General features: G+C 45.4%; 1 long non-coding RNA gene across 1 annotated transcript; it reads left to right on the top strand.

Annotated features, from left to right (window-relative positions):
* Positions 1-1,292: 1,292 nt before the first annotated feature.
* On the top strand, positions 1,293-17,342 carry LOC140847735 (uncharacterized). Its single transcript, XR_012127843.1, has 2 exons — positions 1,293-2,529; positions 11,377-17,342. It is a non-coding gene; the product is annotated as an uncharacterized lncRNA (long non-coding RNA).
* Positions 17,343-25,130: the final 7,788 nt, after the last annotated feature.

Raw genomic sequence — 25,130 nt, forward strand, 5'->3', positions numbered from 1 at the left:
CAGACACTAAAATAGGGACCTGGCTGAGTCAAGGAATGGTAGAGAACCCTGATTAGACCTGGGGAAGGAAGCAAACCCGGGTTTCTGTTTAGTAACTAATACGTTAAATTATTACCATGTGTAGCCTGAGGACGAAGCTTTAGGGGATTTGGTGGAAAATGTCGGGGTAGTTGGTTGTGTTGGCTACTTCTAAGAAATTCAGTAAAAACTGCAAGGGAAGAGAGAAACTGTAGCCCAGGCTGACCTGCCAGTGCACAGAAATGCAACAGGAGAGTGGCTATAGGGAAAGTGAGAACTCCATGGTCAGGATCCTGACCTGATCCTAATCTACCCACTGTGTACGTGTGATGAGGTAATACTTAGACCACTGAGCTGGTACATGCTTGTATGCCCGTTGGCAATGAGCCATTACTGCTAGTATTGCTGTAAGAAGAGCTCTGCCTGGTGCTAAGAAGGGAGGGAAGTAGGAGAGAGGGGAGCAGAGGCCAAGCCAGGGCAGACATGAGGCTGATGGGGTCCAGTGCTCGGTCTACTGCTGTGAGAATAAAGCTTGGTATGAGCCCCTTGGTGCCCCCAACATTCTGTTGTTGTCATTCAGTCTTACTGAAGCCAGAGGGAACTTGCCCGGAGCTGAAACCCTCACGCAGGACAATACCACACCCCTGTTGTACAAATGGTGACAGTGTAGGCACCCCCTCTCTTCTCCTTCTTACCTGGGTTTATTATCTTGAGCCTTTAGTCTCTTCAGGGACCAAACACTAGCTCCTTATATTGCCCCCAGAACCCAGGGAGCTCAAACTCCCAGAAGAGTCTCCTTAGAGACCAACTCCCAGGGATGTGGGGGAGCAAATATTTCACAGAACCCCAAACTCTATCCTGAGGAATCTCTCCATCCAACCAGTGGTTTTATATCTTTGCGTGGGTCTTGAGCCAAAGACCAGTCGCAAATCTATTTACCATCTCCTTTGCAAGACCCAGAAAGATAAGTAAGCATCACACTTTATTAAATGATGAAAGGGCTTACCATTTTCTGTTTTGTTCTCAACTTTTTGGGATTTAAAGACCAAAGTCTCATATATCATCCTGTTACACATGTTTTTATACCATTAAATATTCCACAATATTCTGTTTACTAATGAATATTGTACTAGTCCCCTTTCAATGGAAATTCAGATTATTTCCAGTTTGAGGTTATTATAAATAATGCTGTGACAATCTTATAGCCAAATCTTTCTACATCTTAATTATTTTAGGGGAAATTTCCAGATATTCACAATTTCAATAGGTATAAAAGACTTAGAAATGTATTTCTTATTGCCAAACTGTCCTTTATGAAGGTTTAGGGATTTAAATTAACACCAGCACCATATGAGAGATTGCTTCCCCAACTGGGATTTTTATTTTTCACTTTTCTTTTTTAAACAAAATTACAGGCAAAAGATATATCTATCTCATTGTGTTTTTCAATGTGCAACTACAAAATTCTTAACTCCAATGACTGAACTGTTTTCAGGCAGCTAAAGTAAAACAAAAGTATCAGGACAAGCAAATTATCCTCACGCCGAGACTCTCAGCTGAAGAATTAGAGTCAAGAAACATGATAATATGGCAGGTGGCTTAAAGGTACCAATTTCAGCAGAGAGAACTATAAGGCACACTCCTTAAACAGGAAATACTGACTCTAACAAACTAAATTTTAAGTGGAATATCTCACACCTTAATGCCTTTTAATAGTCTACTTTAGACTTCTGAGTTTTCTAGTAGTACTCTGCCCGCTTAGCTCGGCCTTTAGGACAACTCAGGTCTTAATAGCTTACTCTTTCATAATCCTGGGACCAATAAATGTTGCCCCAGAACTGAATGATTGGTATAATAACACTTGTCTTTTTATCACCTTTATTTTCCAAAATATATTTTGCCCCTTAACTATGAAACCAAGGTACTCAAGAGTTTACCAGAATCATAATTTCTGAGCTCTGGGAGTGTATACATACTGATTGCTAAACCTGGCTCATTACAAAAAAGAAAAAAAAACCTATTAATATTTGGTCAATAACTCCAACAAGATAAAAGATCTCATTTGTGAAATAATCTTTAAAAGCACAACAGTTACAACTTTTTCCCAGCATTATCCACATCCTCAGTAAAAATACTGCAAGTTATGCTTTTTAATCTTGAAAAAAGTGACAGAACAGCTTCATTGTTGCAAAAAGAGTGACCATCACATAGTTAAGCAGATTTTTAAGGGAAATAGCTCCCCATGAGACAGGTTGGGGAGGGAAAATTGATCAAAACAAAAACATAAGGTGCTAGAAATGTGTTACTTTCTCATTGTTTCACTCTATCCTGTTGTTTTGTAGTGAAAATTTGCAGGTTTCTTGTTCAACAAGTAATCACTATGTATACACCTTTTGTTTAGAAGAGAGTGGTGAATAAAAGGATCTGGAAATATCCCAATCCGATGGCCTGCTCAGTAAACAAGAGTGCATCAGTCAACAGCCCCAGGCTTCTTCATAATCCATCAGCTCGGTAAGTGGGGTATTATTAGAATTACACTTTAAAAATTTCTTGGTCCTATTTTATTTTTTTACATTTTACATTAAAAACATAAAGACACGTACTAAAATTGTATAAAAATTCATTTTGCAGAGGTCTGATACCTCAGCAAATCCTGCAAGCCTGACTCTTAAATTCCATCAGCTTCTTCTCTTTGTTAAAGGTCCTTGATTGTTTCCATTTGGAATTTTCTAACTTGCCCCTGCTGGCTTCTTACTGCCCCTTCTTGTGTTTTTGTGGAATCCTAAAGAGGAAGCCAGCAACATCATTGCCGAGAGTGCAAAGACCTTTTGAAAGTCTAAAGCTTTTCTACCTGTTGGATTCTCCCTGAGGAGGACGCCACCCCAATTCACTCACGAAAGGCGTCTCTTGATGCAACAAGCAAGAGGAATTTATTCAGGAACCAGCTAGCTGGGGTCCAAGCATCAGCCCGACACAGCGGGTCTCAACAAGGACCCTGAACACACAAAGCCAGAAGGTTTTATAGCATTTTCAAAGGGGGCAACATTTTCCACAATCACAATACAGTGTTTTTTCATAGACACATAAATCTTTGGCTGGGGCCACATCCTGGGGTCTGGTTAGATAAGATTACCTTCGGAATGTTTAGGGTGGTTCTAGCAAGATAAGCTTGGTGTGTATGATTAACTGATTTGAGGTCAGCTAACTAAAGGTCACTACATTTAACACTGGCTGACTAACTTGTTTTTCAAGATTCTAATAATTTTCCTCCTTCTAGGTTAGGGAGTGGTATTTAAGCCTTTAAGATGGCTGTACTTATGCTAACTTATGATTTTTCAGATCCTACATTTCCCCACTTCTCTTTAGGGGCATTCCAATCATGGAATGTTTGTATCTTCTTGTGGGGTGAGTGAATGATATTGTTGCCTCAACATCAGTACATGAACAGCACTCACTCTTTCTCTAACAAAAGTTATCAGCCGATTTAATATGCAGGGTCTTAAAGTGAGGAGCAACACAAGGATGAGTAAGGGCCCAGCCAGAGTGGATATCAGGGTTGTAAACCACGGGGATCTAGTGAACCAAGATTCAAATAGCCCTTGGCCGGCTTCCCGTTCTTTCTTTCTCTGGTCTAGCCTTTCCCTAAGCTTTGACATTGAATCTCTTACTATTCTGGAATGATCTGCATAAAAGCAGCATTCTTCTTTTAAAGCTGCACACAGTCCTCCTTCTTTTAGGAACAGCAGATCCAGCCCTCGTCTATTCTGCAAGACTACCTCAGAGAGGGAAGTCAGAGATTCTTCAAGTTTTGTAATGGACTGCTCTATGGCCTTTAAGTCTTCATCAATAGCTGTCCTTAGTCCTTCATAATGTTGGTTCCCTTGGACAATAGCGGCTGCCCCCGTTCCCACTCCGGCTGCGACTCCTATCCCTAACAACACGGCTAAGGTCAGCGAGACCGGCTCTCTCTTATATCTATGCCTAGGTTCAAATTCAGCTACGAATGAGAGATCATCATGATACATCAACCTGGGCACCAGCTGAACCATGATACAGAAATCGTGGGAGGAGTTGAAGGCAGAAGTAGAGACACATGGGGTCACTCCAGTATTACAAGCTCACCATCCCTCGGGAGGAGGGACTAGATACTCATTTTCACCTGAGGAGGTTACAGCTATGGTTTCATTACACAAAGCTTTATGGGTGGGGGGAACTGTACCTAAACCTCTTCCTCTTCCAGTCACTTCAGTCAGAGTTAGTTTCCTATGGCTCCCCCAGCTACAGATCTCGTGACGGGTCGTCCTGTTAAAACTGCCCAACAATCCTAATCCTTCATAATAAGGCGGCCCAGAAGAGAAACACAACCAACAGGATTCAGTAGTTTTAGGATTGGTGGTGTTTAAGGCCTGAAAAGCCCCTTCAAGGAGGTTGAGAAGGCGTTGTCCTGTGCTAGGAAAAGGGGTAACTTGGCCAAGAGTGGAGACAGAGGGAGTGGTGGTAGAGTCCACAGGTGGGGCTAGGGTCTGCTCGGGGGCTGGGGCTGGGAGACGCGGCCGATCCCGCAGGACAACGTTGGGTCCCACTGGGATAGCCGGGAGAGTCTCTACTTTAAGCCTGAGCATGAACAAGACTCCATTATCATAGCCACTCTGGTAGAGTCTTAGTCCCCATGTAAGCCCTTTTTCCCAGTTTGTTGCCCTTTTTCCTGCATCTGTGAAGGAGATGTCAATAAGATTGCAGGTGGGATTAGTCCTGCATTGGGCACGAGTGGCACCCCGTTGGATTTTTATGAGGCCTGGAGGAGGTCTCCCTGCACTTCCTGTCAGCCAATGGCATGACCCTGTCTGCTCACAACCCTAATTTTTACAAAAAAAATCTGTCTGCCCACCACACTGTGAGACCTCGGCATCAGTTGAGGGGGCCGGGCATACATAAAAGCAGGTACTTTGGATCTCTTTCATAGTCCCAGGGCCCCAATGCACTGTATAATCCCGAGTGCCACATCCGGGTACCCCAACTTTATCTTCGTACCAGGGGTCTTGTTTGAAAAGAGTGCATATATCTACAGTGAGGGTAGGCCACCAGGTTCCCTTAGGGTGTTGTCCTGTTAACTGGACTACTACTTGGCGGGAAGCTGGGGTAATGATTTGCCATGTCAGTAACCTGGGTTCATGAGGGTTAGGGTTCTGGTGGGTTGGAGGTAGCAGGAACATCAGAATCACTAATAACAGAGTTCTTTCTACACAAGCGAAGCTTAAGGGTTTTATCAGTCCGAGTTACTCGCCAGTCCGGGTCCAGTGGGGGTGCCTTCTTTAGATGTGAAGCGTGTATCCAGGAGGAGACGCTGTCCACTTTCACGGCTGTGGGAGTAGTCAGGAGGACGATGAAAGGTCCCTTCCACCGTGGCTCGAGGTTTCCTGTCTGGTGTCTTCTCACGTAGACAGGGTCTCCCACCTGGAACTGGTGAGGTACTGAGAGGTCCTCTGGCCGATAGGCTTCCTTAATGGAGGCCCACACCTCTTTCTGCACAGCCTCCAAGGCTCGTAACCTTTCAAGCAAAAACTTATTAGTTGCACACTCGGGGAATGTATGAAGATGTGCTGATTGGAGCGGGGCCGGGGCCCCAAACATTATTTCAAAGGGTGTTAGTCCAAAGCGGCCGGGAGTGTTCCTGACTCTAAACAGGGTGAAGGGAAGGAGGACTAACCAATCACATAAGCCAGTCTCTATGGACAATTTAGTCAAGGTCTCTTTTAGAGTTCTGTTCATCCTTTCTACCTGTCCTGAGCTCTGGGGCCTGTATGCACAATGCAATTTCCAATCTGTCCCCAGGATCTTGGCCAATCCCTGACTTACCTGGGCAACAAAGGCAGGGCCGTTGTTGGAGCCGATTACCTTTGGGATCCCAAACCTGGGAAATATTTCTTCAAGGATCTTTTTAGACACCGTCTGAGCTGTCTCAGTTTTGGTGGGGAACGCCTCTGTCCATCCTGAAAATGTGTCTAGGAAAACTAGAAGGTACTTATATCCATACTTAGCAGGCTTAATTTCAGTGAAGTCAACTTCCCAATAAGCTCCTGGGCGATCTCCTCGAAGTCTTTTCCCGGATATTGCTTGATTTTTGCTCACGTTTACTAATTGACAGGGAACACAATTTTTTACAACCTCGTCAGTCAATTTTCCTAATCTAATAACATGATAAGGGGAGTCTCGAACCATGGTCTTTAGGTTTTTTGCTCCCAAATGTGTCAATTGATGTAATTGCCTTAAGTATTCTTCTGCCTCTCTCTGGGGCAGGACAACTTTCCCTTTTTCAGACTTGTATATCTCTTGGGGCGAGGAATTTTTGAACCCTAATTTGTTTATACAAGCGAGGTCTTCAGGTGTATACTGGAAGCTCTTAATGTGGGTGGCTTCCGGATACACTTGGAGGGGTAAAATGCTCATTCCCTGAGCTGCTTGCTTTGCAGCTTGGTCCGCCCTCCGGTTTCCTCGAGCTATTGGAGAGTCATCTTTCTGATGTCCAGGGCAATGTATTATCGCTACTTCCTTAGGCTTATGGATGGCTTCTAACAAATCTAAAATTTCTTGTTTGTTTTTAACATCTTTCCCGGCAGAAGTTAACAGCCCTCTCTGTCTATAAATAGCCCCGTGTATATGAGCGGTGGCAAAGGCGTATCGGCTGTCAGTGTAGACGTTAAGTCTCTTACCTTCTGCCATCCTTAGAGCCTGAGTCAGGGCGATGAGTTCTGCTCGCTGTGCAGAAGTGCCCATTGGGAGTCCACTGGCCCACACGATCCGGTCATCATCTACTACTGCAGCTCCAGCCATTCTCTTACCATCCATGATGTAACTGCTCCCGTCTGTATACCAAGTCAGGAGTCCCTGTCCTCCTAAGGGCTGATTTTGTAAATCCCGGCGGGTCCCTGTCTCCTCAGCCAGGATTTCCTGGCAGGTATGGAGCACTTCCTTCCCCGAATCGGGGAGCAGAGTGGCCGGGTTTAGGATGGCAGGGGGGGCAAACTCTACACGATCACGATTCAGGAGTAAGGTTTGGTAGTGAGTCATTCTGGCATTCGACACCCATCTCTCGGGTGGCTGCCAGATTACACTTTCCAACGCATGTGGAGCAACCACAGTGAGTTTCTGTCCCAGTGTCAGTTTGTCAGAATCTTTAACCAAGAGGGCCACGGCCGCCACTACTCTCAAACAGGCAGGCCATCCGCTACTCACTGGGTCCAATTTCTTTGACAAGTAGGCGACAGGTCTCTTCCAAGGTCCCCATTGTTGGGTCAACACTCCCCGAGCCAGTCCGCTCCGTTCATCCACAAAAAGGACGAACGGCTTAGTCACATCTGGCAAGGCCAGAGCGGGTGCCGACAGGAGGGCCTTCTTGATATCATCAAAGGCCTGCTGTTGTTCAGGTCCCCAAACAAACGGGGCTTCCCCTTTGGTTAGGGGATACAGGGGGGGCGGCTAAGGTGGCATATCCGGGTATCCACAGTCTACAAAACCCTGCCATCCCCAGAAACTCGCGAACTTGGCGCGGAGTAGTGGGAACCGGGATCTGCGCCACAGTCTGCTTTCGGGCTTCAGTAAGCCACCTTTTCCCCTCTCTCAGGGAATATCCCAAATAAGTCACTTGTTGTTGGCAGATCTGTGCCTTTTTGGCAGATGCCCTATACCCCAATTTAGCAAGTTCAGTCAAAAGGGCTCCAGTGGCCTCTTGGCAGGCTTCCTGAGTAGGGGCTGCTATCAGTAAGTCATCAACATATTGTAATAAAGTTACCTGTGGGTTGGAGGCTCGGTAAAAGGCCAAGTCCTGATGTAAAGCCTCGTCGAAGAGGGTGGGTGAATTCTTGAATCCTTGTGGCAAGCGAGTCCAGGTCAATTGTCCAGTAGTTCCTGTGGAGGGGTCTTTCCATTCAAAAGCAAACAGCGGTTGGCTACTCTGGTGCAGGCGCAAACAAAAGAAGGCGTCTTTTAAATCTAAGACTGTATACCAGGTGTTTTCCGGGGCCAGAGAGCTTAACAGGTTATAAGGGTTCGGCACAGTGGGATGAATGTCCTGTATCCTCTTATTAACTTCTCTTAAATCTTGCACTGGTCGATAATCTCCTGTTCCCGCTTTCTTTACAGGCAGCAAGGGAGTGTTCCATGGGGATTTACATTTTACTAATATCCCCTGCTCTATGAGCCTCTGGATATGGGGCCTAATTCCATCTCTGGATTCTTTACTCATTGCATATTGTCTCACAGTTACTGGTGAGGCTGAGGCTTTCAATTCTATGACCACCGGGGGCTGGTTTACAGCGAGCTCCATACCCGCCGTCTCCGCCCAGGCCCCCAGAAACTGGTTAAGCCACCCCTGACTAACTCGGGAGGGTCCTGGTTCCTTAAAAAGGCAGTACTTGTCTTCTAATCTTATGGACAGAATACTTAGGCCCAAAGGTTTTTTCTCTCGATCAGTCACTCGGGTATCTTCAGCCTGAAAGGATATTTGGGCCCCAACTTTGGTCAAGATGTCTCTTCCTAACAAGGGTGTGGGGCATTCCGGTATGACAAGGAATGAGTGGTTTACTTGTCCCACTCCTAAGTCCACTGTTCTTTGAGTAGTCCATGCATATTGTTTCTGGCCCGTGGCCCCAAACACCCAAGACTTTTTGCCAGAAAGAGGGCCTCTAGCTTGGGTCAGTACAGAATGTTGAGCACCGGTATCCACCAGAAACTCAACGGGTTGCCCCTCCACCTTCAGGGTTACCCTAGGCTCGGGGAGGGGCTCCGAGCCCCGTCTTCCCTAATCCTCATCTTCCAGCAGAGACAACACCTTCTTCGGAGATCCCCGCGGTGGTTTCTTAGGGCATTCTTTCACCCAATGCCCCTTTTCCTTGCAGTACGCACACTGATCTTTATCCAAAGGAGGTCAGTTGCCCAGGGACCCTGCCTTACTAGTTCTACCACTAGAGGGCGGGGGTCCCTTACTTTCTACTACTGCGGCCAAGATCTTTGTTAAATTTCTCTCATGCTTCCTGTCCCTCTTTTCCTCTTTACTTTCCCTTTCCTTTTCCTTCCTTAATTCCTTCTCTTCCTCAGTCTCTCTCTTATGATAAACTTTCTCAGCTTCTTTCACCAAGTCCCTCAGTGACAAGTCCTGTAAGCCTTCTAGTCTCTGAAGTTTTCTAATATCAGGTGCTGATTGCCCGATAAAGGCAAGAGTCACTGAAGCACTGTGCTCCTCAGAAGTGGGGTCAAAAGGAGTATACCGCCTGAAGGCTTCTATCAGGCGTTCTAAGAACACTGCGGGTGCCTCAGCGGCTCCCTGACTAACCTCTCTTACCTTGGCCAAATTGGTGGGGCGCCTTGCGGCCCCGCGAAGACCTGCCACCAGAGCCTGGCGATAGATGGTTAGTCGCTCCCTACCTTCTGGAGAATTAAAGTCCCAATTGGGTCTGGTCAGCGGGAACCCCCTTTCTATATCATGAGGGAGTTGCGATGGTCGTCCGTCAGTCCCAGGCACGTTTTTTTGCGCCTCCAGGAGGATCCTTTCTCTTTCTTCCGTGGTGAAGAGTACCTGTAAGAGCTGCTGACAATCATCCCAAGTGCGCTGGTGAGAGAACATCAGGGACTCTGTCAGTCCCATTAGTCTCTGAGGTTCCTCCAAAAAAGGAGGGTGGTTAGCTTTCCAATTGTATAAATCAGCAGAGGAGAATGGCCAATATTGCAGAGGTTGGAAAGGCGGGTCCCCCTCTTCCCCAAGGATGGGAACTCCATAAGACCGGAGAGGAAAAATACCCGGTGGGTCCAAGGGGGCCCCTCGGCAGCGCCGAGTTCCCTGGGCAGGTCCCGGAGCCGGCTCCACTGCCTCAGCACCAGGGGCTGGTGGTTCCGGGGGTGCCGGGGCTGGCAGTGCCGGGGCCGGGGGTGCCAGGGCCAGGGGTGCCAGGGCTGGGGGTGCCGTAGGGGCATGAGGATAGGGAGGGGGATCATCAACCATAAGCAAATCTTGAGTGTCAGGGTGAACTTTAGCAGTTTCTTTTTCCTTGCTCTGGGGTCGGGTCTGGGCAGCTAAAACTCGAGGGCCCGTTTTCTTCTGCACCCAGGGCTTTACCCAGGGCGGTGGGTTATTCACCAACTCCTGCCAGACTACAATATAGGGTTGCTGATCCAGGTGTCCTTGAGGCGAGTCCTGGAAGACAATGGCTTTTACTGCTAATAAAGTGGGGAGATCAAAAGTCCCCTCCGAGGGCCACCCAACATTGAAGGTGGGCCATTCGGAGGTACAGAAAGTCTGCCATGGTCCCTTTTTTACTTCTACTGACAAGTTATGCGCTCTCGCTCTGACTTCCGTCCAATGATCTAACGTCAGGCTAAGGGGGGTCGTCACTGTCTGTCCCATTGTCAGTATAACAATAATCAGGCACGTAAAAGACACAGAAAACAGAGACACACACAAATTAGACACACAGCGGCCGCTTTTTGTTTTTCTCAGATTTTCAAACAGAAACCGAAAGGAATCGGAGGGTTGATACTCCTGGCGCCCAAAAATCAACCCTATCTCATCAGGTTCACTTTGCCGGAAAAACAGACGAGAGGCTACCAGGCGTCCCTGGCCCTCCAACCTCCCCGAGGCATCCCCCAGGGTTGCAGCCTGTGGTGCTCCAAGTACGTCTACCGACCGCAGTCTCAACCCCTTTACGGGATCGGGACAGCTGCCAGACAACGGGTACCCTTTCAGAATTCTGACCGGTCTCACTGAAAAACAGAAAACAGAACACAGACAACCCAAGGCGCCACTAACCTTACCTCTTCCTCCAAGAACGGCTTCGGGAGTGAAGCGGGGTGAGCGCACGATCCCGGAGGAACCCCCAAATGTTGGATTCTCCCTGAGAAGGATGCCGCCCCAATTCACTCACGAAAGGCGTCTCTTGATGCAACAAGCAAGAGGAATTTATTCAGGAACCAGCTAGCTGGGGTCCAAGCATCAGCCCGACACAGCGGGTCTCAACAAGGACCCTGAGCACACAAAGCCAGAAGGTTTTATAGCATTTTCAAAGGGGGCAACATTTTCTGCCGGAGACCAAAAGGGCCCACACCCACAAGATGGCGGATTTCCTGCTTCTTTTCCGGGTTTACTATTCCCGCCAGTACCCACCAAGACCCAATCACCCTTGTACACATTCCTGCTAGCACCACCTGGTGACCAATCATCTTCTGACCCTCCCCTTCCTTGCTGACTTGTATAAATTAAGCCTGCTGCAAATAAACTGCGCCAGCTTGATCAGACATCCTGTCTTGCTGGTCGTTCTTTGTGTCCCTTGCTTGTTCATTTCTGCAGGCGTCGCTTGTTCATTTCTGCAGGCGTCTCTGGCTACACTCCACGTTAATCCCGCGGGACGGGACAACTGGCGCCCAACGTGGGGCACCCCGGGACTCCTGCTGAAACGTCTGCTCGGAAGCCCTGGCCAGGCATTCATTTGAGTCACCGCACGGGTATTGACCTGATGTCGACTCTGCATGGAGAAGGATCACTGCGGCTCACCCGTCCATAATACAGATCCTTGAGAGGTGAGTAGACGAATCCCCCAAGCAAGATTCCAAACAACCTCTTGGGTGTTCAGCAGTCCGTTTGATCTTATCACTTCCCTCCAGTTTGCTGCCGCGATTTATTCCTTGTTTTGTTCACTGGTTGTTCCTCTCTGAAAACCTTGTGTTTACTTTGGGCTAACGGTCGTTCACCTCGAAGGCATACCCAGGGGACTCCGACTCCAGAGTCCCTGCCCTAGAGGGTCCGAGCAGGCGGATTGTACCTGCCGACTGTCCTACGTAAACAAGGGCTCGTCTGAGCTGATGAGAGTAGCTCCAGTGTTTCAGGACATTGATGTAGTTGCGGCTAAATTGGAGGAAAGGATTCAAATTTATACAGTGCAAGGGTTGCAGCCATAGTGATGGGCAACTCTCTGAACTCCCATGAAGTTTTCCTTACTGGACTCAAGGAGTCCCTCAGGACACGAGGAATTAGGGTTAAAAGAAAAGACCTTAGGTATTTTTTTACTTTTATCCATGAGACTTGTCCCTAGTTTCCCCTAGAGGGCAGCTGTTACCAATTACGGCCCCGCAGCTCCTTTCACATTGGCGTTAATTGAAAGCCTGAGTGATCGGTGGCTGATCCCTAATGACTGGCTTTCTCTAGCCCGAGCTGCTTTGTCAGGAGGAGAGTATGTCTTATGGCGTACTGATTTTGTTGAGAACTGTCGTGAGACCGCGCAGCGCAATAGTGAAAGTAAAACCTCGCGCTCATGGACAAGAGATAAGCTTCTTGGGCGAAGTCCCTATGAAACAAACGAAGCCCAAGCAGCCTTCCCCCCAGGTCTCCTAGCTCAAGTCCAAAATGCAGCCCTTAAAGCATGGCGACGCCTCCCTCCCAAAGGCTCCGCCACTACCTCCCTAGCAAAAATCCGCCAAGGACCTGACGAACCTTACAGTGATTTCATTAGTCGCCTAACTGATGCTGCTGAGCGACTAGTTGGGGGAGGAGAAACAGAAAGTGCCTTTGCTAGGTTAAACACCTAGCTTATGAAAATGCTAATCCGTCCTGCCAAGAAACTATAAGACCCCATCGTTGTGGCAGTCTCACTGATTATATTAAACTTTGTTCAGGTATAGGTACCTCCCATGCAATTGGATTGGCCATAGGAATGGCACTTAAAGATATCAGAATAGATAGTAATAAACAAAAAACTTGCTTTAATTGCAAACAACCAGGACATTTTGCTCGCCAGTGCCAGGCAGAGACTCAGCCTCACCCGCCTCGCACTTCCCTGCCTCATACACCCCTGCCTCGTACTCCCCCCAAAACCCTATGCCCTCGATGTCGGCGTGGTTTCCATTGGGCTAATGAGTGCCGTTCTAAAACGAATATTGAAGGTACCCCCCTCCCGCCACTCCAGGGAAACTCCCAGAGGGGCCAGCCCCTGGCCCCACTACTGAATACGAACCAAGGGGCTATCAGGTTCGTTCCCCAAGCTCAACAGCAAATCCTCCCTGCGCAAGCATCAGCTCCCTCTCCCGTGCCACCCCAGGAAGCGCAGGCTTGGACCTCTGTTCCGCCACCGACACAATATTAGTACCCGATCAAGGTATTCAGTTGCTCCCCACAGAAACCTATGGACCCTTACCCTCCAATACCTTTGGTCTAATATTAGGACGGGGGAGCTCTACATTAGCTGGCCTTCATATTGTACCAGGAGTTATTGATAATGATTATACAGGACAAATTACCCCCCTAGCTTCTGCTCCGACAGGCCCAATATCTATTTACAAAGGAAAAAGAATAGCCCAACTCCTATTGCTCCCGTTAGACTTAACAAACAAAAGTTACAATAACAATTTTAGATTGAATGCTGCCTTTGGTTCCTCTGATGCTTATTGGGTGCAACAAATTACCACTGAACGGCCATTGTTAACCCTACAATTGGATGGCAAGTCCTTTGAAGGTTTAGTGGATACAGGAGCAGATGCTACAGTAATATCAGCCCAACAGTGGCCTCCCAGTTGGCCCTGCAGTACGTCCATAACCCATCTCAAAGGCATTGGTCAATCTACTAACCCAAAGCAAAGTTCTAAGATCTTAATTTGGAAGGATAAGGAGGGAAATTCAGGACAAGTCCAACCTTACATAGTCGCTGGATTGCCCATTAATCTATGGGGCCGTGACATTCTATCCCAATTGAAGCTCGTCATGGCCAGCCCAAATGACATAATTGCCCGACAAATGCTTAATCAAGGCTATCTGCCTGGCCAAGGTTTAGGAAAATACAGTCAAGGCATAAAAGAACCCCTTACTGTTATACCCAAGAATGACCGTTTCACATATTCTGTTACAACCGATGCAGTTACCAAAGCTAGCCAATATCATGCTCTTCACCATGTGAATGCTCATACTCTTCGGCTTTTATTTAAACTCACCAGAGAACAAGCTAGGCAGATTGTTAAAAATTGTTCAGGGTGTGTTACCTCACTGCCCCTCCCCCATTTAGGAGTCAACCCGAGAGGTTTACTCCCTAATGAGATCTGGCAAATGGATGTTACCCATATTCCTGAGTTTGGAGCTCTTAAATATACCCATGTGACTATCGATACTTACAGTGGTTTTATATTTGCCACCCTTCACAGTGGGGAAGCCACTAAGAATGTCATAGCCCATGTTCTTCAATGCATTACTGTTATTGGTAAGCCTCAGACTATTAAAACAGACAATGGACCTGGATACACTTCGCAAGCGTTCCAAAATTTTTGTCACCAATTTCAAATCAAGCATATCACTGGTATCCCGTACAACCCCCAAGGACAAGGAATAGTCGAGCGGGCCCATCAGACAATAAAGAATACTATTAACAAACTTAAAACCAACACAGTGTACCCTATAAGAGGCTCTCCAAAAAACCTCCTTAATCACGCTTTATTTACACTCAATTTTTTACAAATAGATAACCACAATAAGTCAGCCGCCGACAGGTTGTGGCACCAAGAAACAAAAACCCAATTTGCAGAAGTCCTATGGAAAGATCCTTTAACTTTTAAATGGCATGGTCCCGACCCAGTTCTTATCTGGGGTAGAGGTCACGCCTGTGTTTATGATACACAGGGAAACGGACCTCGATGGTTACCCGAACGCCTTGTTAAACCCATCAATACTTCTTCAAAACGAAATTGTAATAATTCAATACATTCCAGGGAGGAGAATCCACCCTGAGAACAGTTTTTCCTTGCCTTTCAGGGAGAAGACAAATATTCATCATCATTGGACAAGGTAAGCCCATCTGACCTTTGTTAGCACAGTTGTAGGCCCACTACCAGTGATCTTGCCTATTTTCATTTAAACCCTAAAACGTCATCATGTCTACTACCCATTCCCTTATCGCTACTGTAATAGTCACTGTTGTCCTAGGAGGGTTTGGACCCCCTCCAAATAAGGAAGAACTCCTCATTCAGCTGTATGGAAGCCCTTGTGATTGTAAGGGAGGAGTGATGGATTTAGAACCTAGCCTGAGAGGACATACACAAATAACATCTCAAGGGACAAAATATTTACCTGGTCAAATTATTACCAGAAGACCCGTAGACTGCCAAGACAAACTAGCATACCTCACAGCAGATATCTCTGCATCTGGAGTGGGTTGGACTCCCCAGTCTTGGAAATGTGTAAGAAAACCCAAAATTATACCTACAATTGATGGCAAACCAGGGCCTTGTCCCAACCCCTGCCAAAAGGCCACTGCAGTACACTCTACCTGTTACCGCACTGTCCAACAGTGCACCAGTGCCGATGGCAAAGAATATCTAACAGCCATCTTACAAAATGGTTATGCTGGTTCCTTTGGAGGCGAGTATGACTATAGCAACCCCCGAGGACATTCTAAATATGCTCAAGCCTCCTGTCATGGTAAACTTGGCAAGGCGACCTGCTGGCCACTGCAAGCCCCAATCCACATATCTGATGGTGGTGGACCAACAGATCAGGTGAGAGAAGCCCAAGTTCAAAAGAAAATTGAAAAAATTATCAAAGAAATATACCCTCCCCTAGAGTATCACCCTCTAGCCTTGCCCAAGTCTCGTGGCATAGATCTTGACACCCAGACTGCTGATATTCTAAAAGCCACCCATAGCGCACTAAACGCTACTAATCCCAGCCTTGCTGAAAATTGCTGGCTATGCATGACCCTTGGTACGCCTATGCCCCTCGCAATTCCCACTAACGCTACCACTACACTGCCAGAACAGAATTGTACTCTTAACTCACCCTTTAGAGTACAGCCTGTAGGATTTAACACATCCCTATGCATACAAAAGCAGCCCCAGAATAATAGTGATGATGTGAACGTAGGATTTGCCTCTTTCACAAATTGCTCCCAAGTTTCTAATTATTCCTCAGCTCTCTGCCCCGCTATTGGACAAGTTTTTATCTGTGGAGGAAACCTGGCCTTCACTGCCTTACCCTCAAATTGGACTGGGTTATGTGTGCAAGCCAGTATTCTCCCAGATATTGATATTATCCCAGGAGAAGAACCTATCCCCATACCCAGCTTTGAGTATATGGCAGGGCATTCACGCTCTAAAAGAGCCATCCAGCTTATCCCAATCCTAGTAGGCCTCGGGATTACTACCGCAATGGCCACAGGAACAGCAGGGGCAGGAATAGCCATACATTCCTACCATAAGTTATCCCATCAATTAATTAATGATGTTCAAACACTCTCAGGAACAATCAATGATCTCCAGGACCAAATTGACTCACTTGCAGAGGTAGTTTTGCAAAATCGTCGAGGTTTAGATCTCCTCACAGCAGAACAGGGAGGTATCTGTTTAGCTTTGCAGGAAAAATGCTGCTTCTACGCCAACAAGTCAGGCATTGTTCGGGATAAGATAAAGATTCTCCAAGAAGATCTCGAGAGAAGAAGGAAAGAACTCCAGAAGAACCCTCTTTGGACAGGATTGAATGGACTCCTCCCGTACCTCCTTCCTATATTAGGCCCTCTTTTAGGATTACTACTGGTACTTTCTTTCGGCCCCTGGGCTTTCCAAAAACTTACAATGTTAGTCAAACAGCAAATTGACTCCCTCATAGCAAAGCCCATCCAAGTTCATTATCACCGCCTTGCCTTAGCCGATCAAGGTATGAATCTTTACATAGAGCCCTAAGCCGGCAATAAAATGAATCAGGAAGGAGCTATGTCAAGGTTTTTTGTCCTGTCCCTTGACAACATCTCTGGGCAATTAGGCGGGTAGTCAATGACGGGTAATTAAGAGGTTGTACCTGCAGAAATACAGGACAGACATAAGACCTCTGGTAAAAATAACAGGGGCCGATCTAATACTGGGGCAAGCTCCTATTTATATAGGCCGATCCAGTATTAGGGCAAGCTCCCCTGAAGACACCAGGCCGACTCCGAAAAGAGGCAAGCTCCTGAAAACAGAGGCCAGGTACTAAACCTCTAGACCTAAGACAGGCACCGTCTACCCAGTAGATAAATAGCTCCAAGTTCCTGTCCCAACCCCTCCTAAAAGAATAGAAAAGGAGGAGACGCCGGAGACCAAAAGGGCCCACACCCACAAGATGGAGGATTTCCTGCTTCTTTTCCGGGTTTACTATTCCCGCCAGTACCCACCAAGACCCAATCACCCTTGTACACATTCCTGCTAGCACCACCTGGTGACCAATCATCTTCTGACCCTCCCCTTCCTTGCTGACTTGTATAAATTAAGCCTGCTGCAAATAAACTGCGCCAGCTTGATCAGACATCCTGTCTTGCTGGTCGTTCTTTGTGTCCCTTGCTTGTTCATTTCTGCAGGCGTCTCCGGCTACACTCCACGTTAATCCCGCGGGACGGGACAATTTTCCACAATCACAATACAGTGTTTTTTCATAGACACATTAATCTTTAGCTGGGGCCACATCCTGGGGTCTGGTTAGATAAGATTACCTTCGGAATGTTTAGGGTGGTTCTAGCAAGATAAGCTTGGTGTGTATGATTAACTGATTTGAGGTCAGCTAACTAAAGGTCACTACATTTAACACTGGCTGACTAACTTATTTTTCAAGATTCTAATAATTTTCCTCCTTCTAGGTTAGGGGGTGGTATTTAAGCCTTTAAGATGGCTGTACTTATGCTAACTTTTGATTTTTCAGATCCTACATACCCATGCTTAGGAAGAGATCACCAGTAAAAAGAGATGACCTTAAATTAAATTAATTTTATCTATAGCTGCTGAGAAATACATTTGAGACACCACAAAGGATAGTCTCTGAATTCAACACCCTTAACAATCATGTCAGGAAGCAAGACAAAGCTTCCTTCTCCCACTTAGGAACATATCTGTTTACATGGGTGTTACTTGACCCAGTTCCCCAGAGGCTGCAGAATGTAGAGAACAGGGCCCTAGTGAACAACCCCACCTTTGACCCCAAGGAGCAACTGGTTGAAGGTCAATGCTCCACTTGCCACACTAGAGCCTGAGGCAGCCAGTTAAGGGGGTGGGGCCCTCAGGTTGTGGAGACAGGTCACTTCTAGCATGCAGACTCCACACAAACTTGGAGTCAAGGCAAGAGAAGAGAGCTACAAGCCTAGAAGCCCCAGGGCCTTCCTCTGCCTAGTGAGGCATTTAGGGGAGGAGGTGTGGCTGCTTACTCTCGCTTGACCTGTCCAAGAGGTCATTGGATTTCTTCCCCCAAACCGGAAACTATTTCTTTTATTTTACTGTGTTTGTGTTGACATTTTTCTTACTTTGCAGTGGTTTTCTAGATCTTTTAAAGAGTATTTAAAAAGATAGGGATGAGGAAGGGTGGCATACAACATCTCTGTCCCCTCAGGCTTGCAGCCTAACAGCACACCTGGGCTACCTGCAGTGTTGACGCTTGGCTGGCCCAGTGTTTGTCAGAGTCTCCCACATGGCTCCTCCATGTCACTGACTGTAAATTTAAAAATGCTCCCCAGAAAACGTCAATGAACCAACATCACATTCTCAGTATAGAAGAACTCTTCTGATACAGTTACATGAATTGAACATCAAAGTCCCAGATGCTCCCACTCTCACCAGAGTCTGAGAGGAATAATCCTCATTCAGCTTCCTTGGTGCTGAATTAATTTATACCTGTTCATCTATTCATTTCATAGGTATGGATGAAGCACAAATAGCAATTGGGATCTCACTGAACTGTTCCCCACTGTGACCAATAGGCAAGCTGCTATAGGCTGAGCAAGAATATTTGGAAGAATATTTGTTTCTATGTAAGAGAAATGTATGTAGTTCTTCCAGCTTAAGAGAAAGTGATAGAAGTCGAGTAAAACAGACCTTTACAATAATCATGAATTATTGGTTAATTGCAATATGAAAACCTCTTTTACTTTATTTTGTAGATGTCACCATTTTGACAGTAAACTCAGTTTAAAAATCTTCTTGGCAGTTTTATTCACTGAGAGCCAAAAGCTGCAAATAATCCAAATAGCCATCAAAAGTTGAATGGAATATCATGCAACAATGAAAAAGAATGGGTTACTGTCATACTCAGTAATATGCACTCACAAACAAAAGTTGAACAAAACAAAACACATCCAAAGAGTATGTGTAATTACCTAAGCATGCAGCATTGGGACAGAGCCTACACATGGCAAAGGGGCCTGGGAGATTTTCTGCAGAGAACTTATCACTGTCTGACAGTACACAACTAGTGTAATGTCACTACATTACACTACTAATTAACTGGCTGTGTTAATTGTCCTAATTTGTCTTTATTAGCTATCTCCCCATGTAGAATATCAGCTCCATGAGGACAGGGAATTGGTTCAGTTCCTGCTGTGTCACCAAAACTTAAAACAGCGTATGTCTCGTGGTAGACACTTGAAAAGTGTTTGTTGAATGAATGAATAGGAACAAAAAAGTAGTATGAGCCATAACCCCACCCCCACAAGATGTTTATCTGAATGGCCTGTAAACATGTCATCACGGGCTTTCCTAGGTTATTCGCTCCTGTCAGTGTTCCTGTTGCCTTTAATCTCCGCCAAACGCAACTCTCAGACCCCGGCCCTCCGAGGGCTCTGGTTCTGCCTCCTTCACCACACCGGCCCGGGGGTTCTCATCTGGAATTTTGGATTATTTTTTACCTTTAAACGATCCAGTAATTCTCTTTCACCTGAACGACATGAAAATAATAATGACCGGCCAAAAGAGTGAGAAATACTACATCGCTAGTCTAATTGGCTTGATGCGAAGTCTTATACAATTTTCCCCATAATGAGGAAAAATGTGTGCCACCTTTCATTTTACGTTACTTCCACCACCACTCTACCACTCTACTCTGCACCCCCAGCCTTTAACAGCCACAGCTGCAAAGGGATTTTTTTTTTTGCTTTCTTTTTTTTTAATTAAGGTATCACTGATATACACTCTTATGAAAGTTTCACATGAAAAACATTGTGGTTACTACCTTCACCCATATTATCAAGTCCCCCCCATACCCCACTGAAGTCATTGTCCATCAGTGTAGTAAGATGCCACAGAGTCACTACTTGTCTTTTCTGTGCTTCCCTGTGATCCTCCCCCCCACACCATGTGAATCCCCTTCTCCCTTCCTCCCCACCCACCCTCTCCCCGACTCCCCTTTGGTAACCACTAGTCCCTTCTTGGAGTCTGTGAGTCTGCTGCTGTTTTGTTCCTTCAGTTTGCAAAGGGAATTTAAAGAGAATATAACCTGAGTTGCTTTGTAAAAATTGAGCTATGAAAAAAAATAACTGAAAGCCTTTTGGCTAGCCCTAGGTTTACCCTTCTTGCTTACCAGCAGATAGTCTCAGTGGCTATGTTTTTTCCCTTTTATTTAGAGTCTGTCAGAGTTTATACCTGACCCGTATTAATGTAATGTGAAACGAGAGGGGAGAAACATGAGAATGCATTTGGAGCTATTCTTCTAGATGCCCACAGGTTTTGTATTAAGAAAAGATGAACATGTAGTCAAAACAATCTGAGCTAATAACTCCACTGGTATGCAGGACATGCTGAAGAGGAAGCAGCATTTTCCAAATGCTTCTGAAACAGGTCCCTCATTATATCCAGTGAGACCAATAAAAATAAATGTGATCCAGCGTTTTCTTAGCCTGGGTTCATCAAAAAGCAGAGCTGAAGGCTTAGGCTTTGCTCTATCATGTCATAACAATGTCCAGTCGCAGGCTGCAGGAGTCAGGAGCCAAGGGAGTGAGGTGGGAGGGAAGGAGGCCCTCATTAAGGTGGAGGGGACACTGAGCTAACCACCCCTAATTCAACCAGTTAACTGCTTGACCATGACGGGCCTTGTCCTCAGAAGCCAATAAGCCATGTCCTGGGATAACTCAGTATAGAAGAAAAGAGTTTGCCCAGCGGTACCCCTACCATGGGCCAGAATTTTACTCCATGGGCGTTATGTCGCCCACACTCCTAGACCATGCATATGTGGGCCACATGGGGTCCTGTAGCAGATGCCAGGCCTCTGGTCACCTGGGAACCCAGCATGGCCATTTCCAATGACTCTCAGGTTTCCTGTTTTTGCCCCTCTCCCAACACCCCATCTCCCTACACACGGTGACGCAGCAAAATTCTAACTAGAAATTTTCAAGCTGGCAAATGTCTGAAAGATCGTGAATTCTGACCTCTTATTTTACTAATGAAGAATCTCGGGCCAAGACAGTGACTGTAAACGTGTATTGTTGTGTTCCCCAAAAAACCCTTTATTTTCAAATGCATGCAGCTGACTAGATTTAACCAACTGGCCATAGTTTGCCGATCCCTACACAGAAGAACCTGCTTACATTCCTACCAATAGTGCAAGAGGTACAAACTTGCCATTATAAAAAAATACATCATGGGGATGAAAAGTACAGCACAGAGAATATAGTCAGTAATATTGTAATAACTTTGTATGGTGACAGATAACTAATTTTATTATGTGAGCATTTTGTAATGTGTATAATTTTTTAATACCTATGCTATACTCCTGAAACTAATATTATAGCATATGTCAACTATACTTCAACTCAAAATAAAAAGAAATATTTTTAAAAAAGGAAACAGAAGAACATATCCTCACAGACTGGAACCACGATGTCGCCAGGATGCCTCAAGAAAGAGAACTCATTCTTGAGGCAAAAAATGTGATTGGCAAAGAAATAGCCGGCAATATAAAGGTCTTTCAGAAAATAGGGAATTTGAAAAATTATTAAAATACTACTAAATATGTATAGATTAAAATTCACTTAAGAAAATAAGACCCTGACTTTCAGAACCAATGAGATCTCCTATGCCCATATCCCGTGCTGCTGATACTGTGGGTGGTTCCTGTGGGGTCCTTCTCCCTGCCTCTGGAAAGCTAAAACACATTCTTTGGGTTTCCTTGTGGCTCGAGTTTCAGACTGTGTAGGTTTCACCCATCAGGTGCATTCCCGGAAGACTTGAATTCGAAACAACGTTAGGAATGGTTAGTTGTGGTTTGGGGCCTGGGTCTGAGTCACTGTGACAGTGCTGTGCTGGGAGGCTGGTAGTTTACTTGTATTTCTTGATTATGGCCAGGGCAGCAGCTACCTTGGCGCCCAGTTCTGCTGTGGGACTCTGGAAGTCATTCCTGAGAAATTCAGATGGCCTTTTCTGAGGCCCAATAATCTGTAACCATTTGACTTCCTCTGATAAATCCCTTTCTGATTAAACTTCTGAGAATAGACCCTTCTGTCTACAACTAAATCTCAGTTGACACAGCCCCAAGTGGATCATCTTTAATGGCTCAGGTACATAGATCATGTCCTATTAAGTAAGATCATTACCTGCAGCATCTTTAACTATTAAGCAAGTTCTCCAATAAGCTTTGTGTTATCCTAATTGCATCTTTTCTTAAATTACTCGAAGCAGATATTAGTGCCTTCAAATTGATTTTCTCTTGCACTTACATCTTCCGTTTTATTTTTATGCACCTAGCAAAATGTTTATGTGATCACCGGTCCTTGAAGGAAATGATCACTCTGTTTACAAATGTGTTCTTTTTTTTTTCTCTTTATTTATTTTTCTAGTAGGGTATCATTGATATACACTCTTATGAGTTCCACAAGCAAAACAATGTGGTTACTACTTTCACCCTTATTACTGAGTCTCTACTCTGTACCCCATTGCAGTCACCGTCCATCAGTGTAGTAAGATGCCACAGAGTCCCTACTTGTTAAGAACATGTTCTTGACCTGGTCTTCTCTGTACAAATTTTGAGGCAGAGCTCAAACTTCTTATTTCTGTATTTTCACACCTTCATAATCTAACAAAAAGAGTAACTCTGTACTATTTTGCTAACATGGAGAGATTGAACAACATTAATCACAAAATGGTTGACAGTTTTCAAGTTTCATGTCAAAATGACAGCTAGTCAAAATGAGCTTGACAAGGGCTTGATATTGAGAACAGTATTTTCAAAACTAGAAAAGAACAATAAAACAATAACAAAAAAAATTTTTTTTAAACCCTCTGTCTCTACTACAAGTAGTTAATGTTAGGTCAAGAGACAGAGCAGAGCTAGTTTCTATCCAGCCTGTTAGGGGGACTGGCAGCCCTATGGATGAAGGAGAGCAGCCCTCTGTGCCTCTCTCTGCCTCTCTCTGGAGGCAGCAGTCACAGAAATTGTTGTGCGGGGTCTGCCAAATAGCACACGTTGTACAGCTAACCACAGAGATGCTGAGCAATGCCGGGGGAGACGTGGGAGTGCTGTTTTGCCAGCTTCAAGAGTCCGATTGCTTGAAACAGCATAATATCTGTGCAGATTGAGTCGCATCTCTCAGGTGGGTCTGTGCCTTTAGTCAATCTGGGAGCTCCTAGAATATAATTAAATTATATCAGTCCAAACTAGTTATTTATCTAGTTTGTTGGATTTAATGACAATGGAACACTTCCTAACTCCCTGTAACTAAACAAAATGGCACATTAGGTTTTTAAAAGGCATTAGAGTTAATTGCCAGAAATTCAGCCCTTTTTCTAAAATGAGAGACTTCCCAGTTTCAGGTCAAACACAGAAATAGCTCAGAAGTTGTCACTCCTGTCCTTACAGTAAGAAAAAGGCTGAACAAACTGGAAATCAATTGCTTTTCTTGGACTCATCCAAGAAATAAGGTTACAGGGCAAATTGCCACCACAGACTCTGGAGAGAAAAGCAAAATCACAGCTAGTATCAGCTTACCAGAAGCGGGGACCAGAGTCAAAAATGTAGGAATATTACAATGGGGATTTTGATAAATTGGTATTGGCGGAGTGTGGACTTGGAGAATGAGAATGATGGCTGCAGTATTGAGGAGACCCCCCACCAACTGCCACTTTGCGCTTTTACCTCCAGGAACCCCCACCAGGCTCTAGCGACCTGAACAGCACTACCAGTCAACTTGGTGCAGCTGATAGTTATGCAACACTCTGATGCCGGAGTTCTTGTTCACGAAGCTGAACAATGAGCTTCGCAAACACTCAAGGCAGGAGAGCAAGGTACAGGCTTTTATTTAGAGATACAGTGAAAGGACAGAACTTCCGGCTCATGCCAGGAGGGGACAAGAGACTCCGGGGTGGTGTGTTGTCTAGGGGGTTTTATAGGCAGATGAGGATTTTTTGAGAACTTGAAGAAAAGCTTAGGGGTGTGGACTTATTAATTGGTCCTATGATATTTACAATGAACTTGATACAAGTAACCTCCTACTCTGTTGATTTCTCCCCGAGATAGAGATACCCATACCTTGGTCCTGGTGGCAATGAAACAGGGCCACCTGCTCAGTCCCCAAGGTGGGCTGAGGCATGTTTGCTAAAGAGTCAGTAAGTGCAATCTTATCGTTAAGGTGGAATCCTTCTTGCCTTTTACTGTGTTATGGCTGGGCTTGCATGCTAAATTAATTTGCCTGGTTTGCAAAATCACTCCATCAGATCTGAAGGAGGAAAGACAGCACATAGGCCTGGGCCTTTTAGCATGTTAAAGTGAATCTTACACATGATTATAAATGATTAGCATAAAATCAACATGTGCTACTCTCCTTTATCTGGGGTATCTTAACTGATCTCACTGAAGAATGACTCTAGAGCTGCATGTTTAACACAGGGTTTTAGTAGGGGTTTTCCTTGCATGTAGTTACACTGCTCTGACTGTAATATCCTGCCTTGCTTTTTCCAGAGGCCCTCACCCTACTCTGACTACACCCAGGGTCCCTGTCTCAAACCCACCCAATAAGAGCAGAATATACGCTCTTTTCAGGCTTACATGGAATAGTCACCAAGATAGACCTTTCATGGACATAAAACACACCTCAAAAATTTAAATAATGGAAATCATACAATGTTCTCAGACCACAGTGGAATTAAACTAGAAATCAGTAACAGAAAAGTGGCTGGAATCCCCCAATAGCTGGAGATTAAACAGCACACTTCTAGAGTGGAAGAAACAAAACTTTGTTTGTAGATGACATGATTATCTATGCAGAAAACTCTAAAGAATTGACAAAAATCTTCTGGAACTAATAAGCAACTATTCCAGACAAAAAACATCTGGAAACTACAATAAGGTTATAAGATGTATGGTTAAAATACAA

The sequence above is a fragment of the Manis javanica genome, chromosome 2, assembly GCF_040802235.1.
Source record: "Manis javanica isolate MJ-LG chromosome 2, MJ_LKY, whole genome shotgun sequence".
Lineage (NCBI taxonomy): Eukaryota > Metazoa > Chordata > Mammalia > Pholidota > Manidae > Manis > Manis javanica.